Source organism: Salvelinus fontinalis, chromosome 40 (genome assembly GCF_029448725.1).
Source record: "Salvelinus fontinalis isolate EN_2023a chromosome 40, ASM2944872v1, whole genome shotgun sequence".
In the NCBI taxonomy this organism is placed as follows: Eukaryota; Metazoa; Chordata; class Actinopteri; order Salmoniformes; family Salmonidae; genus Salvelinus; species Salvelinus fontinalis.
In genome coordinates, this window is record NC_074704.1 from 25,782,575 (window position 1) to 25,794,775 (window position 12,201).

General features: G+C 38.8%; 1 pseudogene; it reads left to right on the forward strand.

Annotated features, from left to right (window-relative positions):
* Positions 1-12,201, forward strand: part of LOC129839611 (zinc finger protein 271-like) — an 83,500-nt pseudogene that overhangs the window by 44,944 nt on the left and 26,355 nt on the right.

Genomic DNA, 12,201 nt, shown 5'->3' on the forward strand with positions numbered 1-12,201 from the left:
GATTCCAACCTCTCTTTTAAAAAGCATGTGAAAAAGGTAATTCAAATAACCAAATTCAACCTAGCTAATTTCCGATTTATACGAAATTGTTTGACTACAGAGGTAGCAAAACTGTACTTCAAATCTATGATACTCCCCCACTTAACATACTGCTTGACTAGTTGGGCCCAAGCTTGCTGTACAACAGTAAGACCTATTCAGTCTGTCTACAAACAGGCTCTCAAAGTGCTTGATAGGAAGCCCAATAGCCATCATCACTGTCACATCCTCAGAAAGCATGAGCTCCTGAGTTGGGAAAATCTTGTGCAATACACCGATGCATGTCTTGTATTCAAGATTCTAAATGGCTTGGCTCCCCCTCCACTCAGTATTTTTGTTAAACAGAAAACCCAAACATATGGCAGCAGATCCACAAGGTCTGCCATGAGAGGTGACTGTGTAGTTCCCCTAAGGAAAAGCACCTTTAGTAAATCCGCTTTTTCTGTGAGAGCTTCCCATGTCTGGAATACACTGCCATCAGACGCACATAACTGCACCACATATCACACTTTCACAAAATGCTTGAAGACATGGCTAAAGGTCAATCAGATTTGTGAACATGGTCCCTAGCTGTGTGTTGCCGCTTTCCATGTCTGTTGTCTGTAACTTGTCAGGTGTGGAAACACTTTGCTGTTGCTTTTATGAATTTTGTCTTGCTGCTTTTTGTTCTATGTTGCTCTGCCTGTATGCTACGTCTTGCTTATCCTATGTTGCTATGTCTGTATGCTATGTCTTGTTCTATGTTGCTATTGTCTATATTGTAATTGTTTTTAATAACCTGCCCAGGGACTGCGGTTGAAAATTAGCCGGCTGGCTAAAACCGGCACTTTTACTGAAACGTTGATTAATGTGCACTGTCCCTGTAAAAATAAACTCAAACTCAATAAACTCAATAAAATGTAACCTTTATTTAACTCCCGATCACGGCCGGTTGTAACACAGCCTGGACTCGAACCGGGGTGTCTGTAGTGAGGCCTCAAGCATTGAGATGCAGTGTCTCAGACCGCTGCGCCACTTAGGAGCCCCAAAATCGTGTTCTAGTGCTGTCCCCACCTAAAATAAATCTTGGTCAACCAAGAGTCGTCTGTTCTTTTTACCAATCGATTGTTTGAAATGTTATGTGTATTTTTCCATATATAGACACACCTTTATGTGTTTTAATAAAATCAACTATATGTACTGAACTGGTCTGATGCTTTAAGCACACTGTTTGATCAAATTATTAACACACACAAATGACTTGAGGGAGCCAGAGATCAAGATAACCAGAACAGAAAGAAATTCTGCCGTTATGCTTCTGAAGTTTCCTGTGGTGGGCTACACCAGCGGTCGGCAACATTTTCCATTTGGAGTGCCAAGTTATCTTACCATTTCTACCAATTTGTGTGCCAGTTAGGATTTTCATATGCACATTTTTGTGGAATAGTTTCATTTACTTTATAATAGTATCTCAAAATCATTGTCTGTGATTAATCTACATTATATCTAAATGAAAATTATACAAATCTAAAAGTAATTTTTATTGCCATTGCCAACTATGTAAAGATAGCCTACATAAAGCCAATAAATAAAAACATTGCAGCCTGCAGGTAGAAAATATCCTATATATCACATTTGCTGCACATGTCTACAATGAACTTGAAACATTGTATCAGCTATCAACTGGGTCGGCCCAAAACTCGAGATAGCAAGCTTGCAACATTGTATAAAATATTCTGGGCCCTCAGTTTCCCGTGCCAGTGAGTTTGGGACAGACACAGCTGTTGGCTATTTGTGCAAAGAATAAGAAGTAATCAGGTATGTTATGACATTTCCACTGGATCAGAGCGTTACATTTTTTCCTTTTATGCTGAGTGGTTATCAAAAGAGCGAGAGCTGGAAATATTTTACGAAAATACTTTGAGGAACTATTGTCATATGCAAATGATTATGATTAGTCTTTGTTTTGCTTGCTGTTCGAGGTGAATAAAATGTTTATTTGAGAAGCTCCACAACTCATTAGTGGTGCAGTGTTAAGACAATGAGAAATACTATCAGACATCCCCAAATGGGCACATTTATAGTCCTACATTTGCACGCAGGTCAGGTAGACTAGTCCTACTACTATATGTGTAACCAGGTAGACTAGTCCTACTTCTATATGAGTAATCAGGTGTGCGTCCTTACTCAACATTGACAGGATTGTTTCAAACAAAAGACAATGAATAAATTGACAAAACTGACACATCTTGCGGGGTCAGGTCTGGGTGGTCTGCCAGGGGCCGTTTCGTTTAGTATCTGTTGGGGAATGATTGTATTTCTCCATAGTTGTACAACTTCATGGGTACGCTCTGGGCATCAACTTTTACCTCAAATAAACAGTGGATTTCTGATGTTTTGGGCCTTTAACCATCTGTCTGACTTTGTTGTTAACACAGGAGAGAGATATGGATCCTCTGGGGAGCCTCAACAACATCATGATGCTGAAGAGGCAGAGAAGAGTCTCTCCAGATCAGAACACCTCAAGAAACACCTGCAGAGACCCACAGGGAAGAAATCTCACCACTGCTCTGACTGTGGGAAGAGTTATTCAAGATCAGATTCACTTAAGGTACATAAGAGAATACACCAGCGAGTACATACAGGAGAGAAATCTCACCACTGCTCTGACTGTGGGAAGAGTTACTTAAGATCAGATTCACTTAAACTACACATGAGAATGCACACTGGAGAGAATCTTCACTGCTGCTCTGACTGTGGGAAGAGATTCACCTCTTCAGTAGACTTTAAAATACATCAGAGAATTCACACTGGAGAGAAACCTTTTGGCTGTGATCAATGTGGGAAGAGTTTTACTAAGCCAAGCAACTTGAAATCACATCAGCGAATACACACTGGAGAGAAACCTTATGGCTGTGATCAATGTGGGAAGAGTTTTACTCAGTCAAGCGGCCTGATATCACACCAGATAACACACACAGGAGAGAAATCTTATAGCTGTACTCAATGTGGGAAGAGTTTTGCTACATCTGGCTATCTGAAGATACACCAGAGAATACACACAGGTGACAAACCTTATAGATGTGATCAATGTGGGAAGAGTTTTGCTACATCTGTCTATCTGAAGATACACCAGAGAATACACACAGGAGAGAAACCTTTTAGCTGTAATCATTGTGGGAAGAGTTTTACTCAGTCAAGCAGCCTGAAATCACACCAAAGAACACACAGGAGAGAAATCCCATAGCTGTAATCAATGTGGGAAGAGTTTTACTCAGTCAAACAGCCTGATATCACACCAGTGGACACACGCATGAGAGAAACCTTATGGCTGTGATGAGATACTCTGATAAAATATATCTAATCAAATATCAGAAAATACATGAAGGAGTTGTTTCGTGATATCAATGAATTAATGTCACAATGTAGAATGTTTTAACATTGTAGTAGGAGTATTTTAATGATGTCATAATGTAGAACCCTAATCGTTTGCCCCCTGTTCTATTGATTTCAGCATGATATGGATATTAGCCTCAGGGGGAAAATCCAGGCTCTGAATTGGAACAATTACTATTTATGTGATTTAACAAAAAGGGACTAACAAAAAATTAGCAGGTGTGATGTTAATGTTTGTATGATGTTTGTCGTGTGTATGTTTTGTATTGTTTATAAAATATATATTTTCAGGTCTTTTTTTCAATGACTTGATAACAACTTAATTTCAACGTACTTGCAGCCTACACACATGGACGCAGTATAATCAATTTTATTAACAATCTTACATCACTCCAGTATTTCTTGACAACATTCAAGTGCTAATTGTCTTTATTCCACTACTGAAGAAGCATGACTCAAATCACCTCATATTTCAAACATCCAGCCTGACAAAAGATACATGTTTTATTATTCCATGCCTCACCACTAAGTGAATTATTGCCAATATATATTAACAAAGGGGTGTACATTTGGTTTTGATCATTCATATTTACAATTCATGTAACATTTAGTTTGACTTTAGTTTTTTGGTTTTCTTGATGGGGAACGTAACAACAAACAATGTAGTAAAACAAGCTTATATTTTGTGTTTGATGTTGCATTCAATTGTTAATATTTTAATCAATAACATTACTATATAAATGTATGTACTATATAAATAAAGCTTGATTTGATCATATTGAAAAACAAATTAACCCAGTCACCAACCAATCAACAGACTCTTGCTAAACCAACGAACAAATATGTGCAAAGGCATATCTTGGTCCATCTTAGACTGAATTTATACTGTTTTTCATGGTATCTTCTACCTTGGACCATACACTATATTGACATCTTAGTATGAAAAACAGTTTAAAATAGTGCCTGGTATGTACGTTAAGTATCACTTTTCAACCAACCCATTTGTTGAAGATGAAAAATGTTGAAATCAACAATACATCAACGGATTCAACTACTGAAAACTGAAACAAACAATTGGATCAAACAGATCAATCCCACTGGACATTGGGTTTGATTCAGACCCTGCCAGTGTGCCAGGTGGGCATTGGGTTTGATTCAGACCCTGCCAGTGTACCAGGTGGACATTGGGTTTAATTCAGACCCTGCCAGCATGGCTAGAGATGTAACTTATAACCACAGAACCAACACAGACCTTTCATGCATGACTAAAATCACCTAAGTATTAGATTTACTGCCCTGGTCTAGTATGTCACTGCATCAGACACCATTCACAATGCTGGCTGAGGTACGAGTAAAACATGACATATTATTTCCTAACCATACACAATGCTGGCTGAGGTACGAGTAAAACATGACATATTATTTCCTAACCATTCACAATGCTGGCTGAGGTACAAGTAAAACATGACATATTATTTCATAACCATTCACAATGCTGGCTGAGGTACGAGTAAAACATGACATATTATTTCCTAACCATTCACAATGCTGGCTGAGGTACGAGTAAAACATGACATATTATTTCCTAACCATTCACAATGCTGGCTGAGGTACGAGTAAAACATTACATATTATTTCCTAACCATTCACAATGCTGGCTGAGGTACCAGTAAAACATGACATATTATTTCCTAACCATACACAATGCTGGCTGAGGTACGAGTAAAACATGACATTATTTCCTAATTGTCAAAAAATCCCCACTCCTTAATCAACTAGTCTCTCACTGTTTAACCAGAATAACATGAGTTGTGTCCTTCAAACTGTTAGACTGTTAGTCCATAATCATATTCAGCTACTTATGCACATGTGACTGAAATGTAACCAATCACAGAAATCACTGAGACAGCTTTGATGGCCCAATAAAAAAAACAGCAAGTTTCTGCCAACCAATTGGATAATTCCAGTGCAGTACATGTGTAATGGGATAATTCCAGTGCAGTACATGTGTAATGGGATAATTCCAGTACAGTACATGTGTAAAGGGTGTTGAGGGATAATTCCAGTGCGCCGGTTATTTACTGGAGACTTAAAATGCTGAAAACAGGTTCCTAGTGGAATGACAACAACATGGCAGCTTGTTAAAGAAGAGATGGAGGTAGAGAGAGAGGTAACCATATGCTGAAAACAGGTTCCTAGTGGAATGACAACAACATGGCTGCTTGTTAAAGAAGAGATGGAGGGAGAGAGAGAGAGAGGTAACCATATGCTGAAAACAGGTCCCTAGTGGAATGACAACAACATGGCAGCTTGTTAAAGAAGAGATGGAGGGAGAGAGAGAGAGAGAGGTAAGCATATGCTGAAAACAGGTCCCTAGTGGAATGACAACAACATGGCAGCTTGTTAAAGAAGAGATGGAGGGAGAGAGAGAGAGAGAGGTAACCATATGCTGAAAACAGGTCCCTAGTGGAATGACAACAACATGGCTGCTTGTTAAAGAAGAGATGGAGGGAGAGAGGTAACCATATGCTGAAAACAGGTCCCTAGTGGAATGACAACAACATGGCTGCTTGTTAAAACCTCTACCACTTCTCTCTCCCGGATCCGGGATCCTCCTCATCAAAAAAGCTGACTAGCATAGCCTAGCCTAACGGGACAGGGATATCATATAATATAATTTTCATCATCACAAGTCCAATACAGCAAATGAAAGATAAACATCTTGTGAATCCAGCCATCATTTCCAATTTTTTAAATGTTTTACAGCGAAAACACAATATGTATTTCTATTAGCTAACCACAATAGCCAAAGACTCAACCGCATATTTTCACCATGTTTCTACAGCATTTGTAGCTATCACAAAACCGACCAAATAGAGATATAATTAGTCACTAACCAAGAAACAACTTCATCAGATGACAGTCTTATAACATGTTATACAATACATTTATGTTTTGTTCGAAAAATGTGCATATTTGAGGTATAAATCATAGTTTTAAATTGCAGCTACCATCACAAATAGCACCGAAGCAGCCAGAGTAATTATAGATACCAACGTGAAATACCTAAATACTCATCATAAAACATTTCTGAAAAATGCATGGTGTACAGCAAATGAAAGACAAACATCTTGTGAATCCAGCCAATATTTCCGATTTTTAAGTGTTTTACAGCAAAAACACAATATAGCATTATATTACTACTTACTACAATAGCCTACCACACAACCGCATTCATTCATTCAAGGCACGTTAGCGATAGCGATAGGCACGTTAGCGATAGCGAATAAACCAGCAAAAGATATACATTTTTTCACTAACCTTCTCAAAATTCATCAGATGACAGTCCTATAACATCATATTACACAATACATATATAGTTTGTTCGAAAATGTGCATATTTAGAGCTGATATCCGTGGTTATACATTCTGAAAACTTAGCATCTTTTTCCCAGAATGTCCGGATATTTTTCTGACACTCACCTATTCTGACCAAATAACTATTCATAAACATTACTAAAAAATACATGTTGTATAGGAAATGATGGATACACTAGTTCTTAATGCAATCGCCGTGTTAGAATTCTAAAAATAACTTCATTACGACATGCAGCTTACGTTATTGCGAGAGAGCGCCCAAAATCTGGGCGCAAACTAAAAGTATACATGTTCGACAGATATATGAAATAACAGCATAAATGGGTCCTACTTTTGATGATCTTCCATCAGAATGTTGTACAAGGGGTCCTCTGTCCAGAACAATCGTTCTTTGGTTTTAGAATGGCATTTTTCCCTCTCGAATGAGCAAGCAAAACTAGCCAAGTGGCGCTAAGCTCTCCTTCGTCACCAAACGCAAAGCACGCAACACGCCTAAACTCCCCCAAAAATGTCAATAATCTAATAAAACTATATTGAAAAAACATTCTTTACGATGATATTTTCACATTTATCAAATAAAATCAAAGCCGGAGATATAAGACGTCTATAACGATTGCTTTTCAGAAGCCAATAACGGTGACCTTTATGCGCTTCCTGAACAAAGGAATTCTGGGGTCATGTCATTCCAAGCTCTATCTTTTGACCATAGAAATACCTAGAACCCCCATTTCACCTCTACCAGCCTATTGACATCTAGTGGAAGGCGTATGAAGTGCATGTATACTATTAAATATCAAGCACATTTATAGGCAGGCCCTGGAACAGAGCATCGAATTCAGATTTTTCACTTTCTGACAGGAAGTTTGCTGCAAAATGAGTTCTGTTTTACTCACAGATATAATTCAAACGGTTTTAGAAACTTGAATGTTTTCTATCCAATAGTAATAATAATATGCATATTGTACGAGCAAGAATAGAGTACGAGGCCGTTTAAATTGGGCACGATTTTTCCCCAAAGTGAAAATAGCGCCCTCTATCCTCAACAGGTTTTAAACTCCTCAGAGTTGCCGCTTGTACCTCGTTGGGTTTCTCATGTAGACCGGTCGCCAGCGCATAGTCCTCGAATTCATCCCTGAAGTTGTCCCAATTAGTATCCCAGTCCCCTGTGGGAACCATGTGATTTGGTGGCGGAATGCTCGCTGCCATAGCAATGGATCAGGAGATGTCTTTGCCTTCAGTCATGAAGGTAGGTAGTGATGCTAGCTAGTCAGCTAACAATGAGTTGATCAGTGTTGTGAGTAGGAAACGGCGTGTGTTCGCATATGGAACGTAACTGCGCCTATATTGTACTTAGCTACAAAATTAACAAACGTGTGTTTTCCGAGCCACTTCTGATACCATGTTTCAGTATGATAGGTTGGATAAAGGAATAAAGACAGACACCAATGTCAAGTTCAATAGTCTTGTTAAAAACTTCTTGAGAATACAGGGGGTGCTGTTTTCGCATTAGCATAATTTCCTCTACAGATTAAACTGCCTCTTATTCAAATATTGCTCTTACTATATGCATATAATTAATACCATTGGATAGAAAACAATCTATAGTTTCTAAAACCGTTTCAATTTTGTCTCTGAGTGAAACAGAAGTCATTTGACAGCACTTTCCCTGACCAAGAAGAAGAATGCAAGATGTGTATGCTCGCTTCAACGCTCTGCCTATATATGGTCACGCCACCTATGACCCGAAACACACTTCATTCGTCTTCCTCTGGGTGTCAAGAGGACGTCAGAGGAGAAATTTTTTGTTTATCTTGTACTGACGTGAAATAAGACCTATTTCTTTGGCGTGACCGACAACTTCCGGTTCTCTGAATCGCGCGATTTGGAGGTGCGATTGTCTACTGTTTTGCTGCCGTTACGGATGAAAACTATCTCCGTCACGAAGTTTGTTTGATACATGTGACCATATCATCTTAATGTATGTTTTTTCAATATAGTTTAATCAGATTATTTGATTTTTTTTCGGGAGTTTTGCCGTGTTCCGTTCTGTGACTTTTTTTTACTTTGGCCAGTCGACCAGTACATATGCTAAATGAAGAGGGAAAGTTGCCATTATGAATGGATTGAACGACTCATCAGGACTAAGGACACCTTGATCAACATTCTGATGAAAGATCAGCAATAGTAAGACCCAATTTACGATGTTATTTCATATATCTGTCGTGCATGTGAACTGGTCGTGGGCGCCCAGCTGGTTCTGGCTGGCGTGGCTATGCTAATTTAGCGCTACATTTTGTTTTCGCTATAAAACATTTAATAAATCAGAAATATTGTTTGGATTCACCAGATGTTGGGCTTTCAATATCTGTACGCTGTGTATTTTTTCTGAAATGTTTAAAGATAAGTAATTAGTTATGACGTTGGTCTCTGTAATTGTTCTGGCTGCGTCGGCACTATTTCAGATTGCAGCTGCAATGTAGAACTGTGATTTATACCTGAAAAATGCATATTTAAAAAAAAAAAACTATCCTATACCATAAATATGTTATCAGACTGTCATCTGATTAGGTTTTTTCTTGGTTAGTGGCTATCAATATCTTAGTTTAGCCGAATTGGTGATAGCACCTGATGGAGTAAGAAACTGATGGAGTTAGAAAAGTGATGTCTTTTGCTAACGTGGTTAGCTAATAGATTTACATATTTTGTCTTCCCTGTGAAACATTTTAAAAATCTGAAATGGTGGCTTTATTCACAGGATCTGTATCTTTCATTAGGTGTCTTGGACTTGTGATTTAATGATATTTAGATGCTACTATTTAATTGTGACGCTATGCTAGCGATGCTAATCAGTGTGGGGGGGGGGGGGGGGGGGGGGGTGCACCCGGACCCGGGGTAGGTGCTCGTTAGAGGTTAAGCATTGTACAAATCCCTACGCGTGGAGTCTGGGGAACAGTCCAGCTAGTCGATTACCTATCAACTAGACTCCGTAACAGTGAGTTCAAAATTGAATGGTCCCGGGATAGAAATATATAAAGTTGACATTACATCATAAAATCCACCTTTTAAATCATACATTAGCAATTTATGTTTTAGTAAATACTGTTGTTGGTTTGGTGTCAAATAAGCCTCTCTTTATATGTTATTTGCCAAATCTCAGTTTTCCATGTGGGTTTTATGCTAAAGTTCCCTCTTTCAAGTTGGTAGCAAACTGGAAAATACATCTTCTTTAGGAGTACTATTTACATCCTGTCGACTGCTGATCATTCATCCACACTGTGTGTCCCATCATTTTAGGTAATTTATGGCAAATGTATAAAGTACACGTTTTATAAACTCATGAACACCAGCCAGTTTATTAGCCCGGTTTTGTTAGTTTAGGTGTATTATACTTCTTCGCCACCAGAGGGGGACATTGAGTCATTCCCAGGTTTTTAAAATATATTTTTTATAGTAAAATGGATGACAGTTTATTCTGATGTTGTGAATATGAGACACATGGAAACAATGTATTCATTTATTATAGTAAATTAGGAATTAGTAGGAATTGTTAAATCCACTAAACGATCACAATAACTTTGATAGACATTTCAATAGTTTTTTTTGTTAGTATATTATAGGGCAGATTAATGTAGAATTGCTGTGGGAGTGCTATTTATATCCCGTCACTACTGATCATTCATCCATACTGTGTGTGTCCCATCATTGCAGCTTTGGAAATAAATAACATATCCATTAATTTCTCCTTCCTGTGTTGACTCACTGACCAGGAAGGTTACACTAGCTCGATAGGTTGATATCTAGCTCAAGCTTCACCTCATGCTTTTCATTAACTGTGTGGTTGTGTTATCTAGTGGGAACCCGTTAGCACGGTAGGCTCTGGTGCTTTCTTGCCGTGGGCTCAAAATGACAGAGGAAATCAACCTGCTTGCTCCTTTTTGTTTTGTCAACTTTTCGATGGGGATGTTATGTTTGATACCGGAGGTACGAGGCATGCCCAGGGGCGAAAATCTGTTATCAACCTTGGAGGGGACAATTACATTACATTTTCTCAAGAGCAATTCCTGAGGGGGACACCAAAAGTAGTGCTGTAATACATAGCCTACGTTGTAATATGTTAAATGTATATTGAGGAACAATAATCACTACTACTGGATAATTGATAGGTACAGTAGTTAATTGAAGGGTTGTCCCAACTTCTTCAAATGTTTAAATCATTATAATACTACTACTATTAATAGTTATAGCAGTGTTCCTTTTTCAGTCCAGTATGTTTGCAGGTATTTGTACTTACAACCAGCAATACCAAGAAAGGCCAGTAGGTGGCAATGGTACTGTACACTGTATGGGTGCAGTTTTCGTAAATACAATGAACATGGTGTGATTCGTCTAAAATAATCTCCATTGAGAACCATCACAACGTTGGTCTCCACTGGCCTGAGTCTACTACAATAGTTTTACAAGAACAAAAAGACACAAATAAATGAATAACCCAAATAAATCAACCAAAATATCCTTCAGTCAGTGTCTCAACTCTTCAAACAGCAGCTATGGACAAGTATGTCACACAAAAATAACATTAAATAAATAATTAGTAAGTGTACGGTCATGTACTAAAAACTGAAAACGACTAAACAAAAGAACAAATATCATACTATACACCAGGAGTCCATGGACCCCTAGGGGTCCCTGGTGTTATTGAAAGGGGTCCTGTAATTGAAAGGGGTCCGTGAAATAAAAAGTGTAATGAACGTATTCAGTACCACAAGGTTTCCAGTAACTTAACATATAATATAGAGGGGGTGGAGGTCCCTGAGGACCGCTCAAAACCTTGCCTGCCTTGCCTCAAAATATGCAGGGGTTCCAGTACCCCCCAAAAGGTTGAGAACCACTGCTATACACACTACTGAACAAAAGAACTGAACATATGTTTGTGGGTTTCAATGGATCCAACAAATTGCTGACAGATATTTTCCCTCTTGAGACTGTCCAGCCTGTCTTTATGTACGTTACAGACAACTACGCCGTTCAGTCTCTCTTGGCCCATGCTAGCCCGTAGCCAAGTCTTTAACCTGCGGAGTGCACTGAAACTCCTCTCAGCCTCACATGAAGACACTGGCACCACAAACAAAATTCTGATCAGCACCTCAACTTGGTCAAACAACCCCCGCACCTCCACTGGAAGACTCCTGAGGACCTCTGCTGCCTCTCCACTGCTGCTACAGGGGTATTTGTTGTGAAAGACAGGGATCTGCACTGAAAGAGAATCTATGTTCAGCTCTGGGTACTGATCTAGAGACTCATCCAACTCCCCCGTGAGAAGCGCTCTTTACAACTTTTGCAGGACGTTTAGACTGTCCTGATCAAAATGGTCGCCAAACTGAACCTCCACACCATCCAACACTTAAAAAT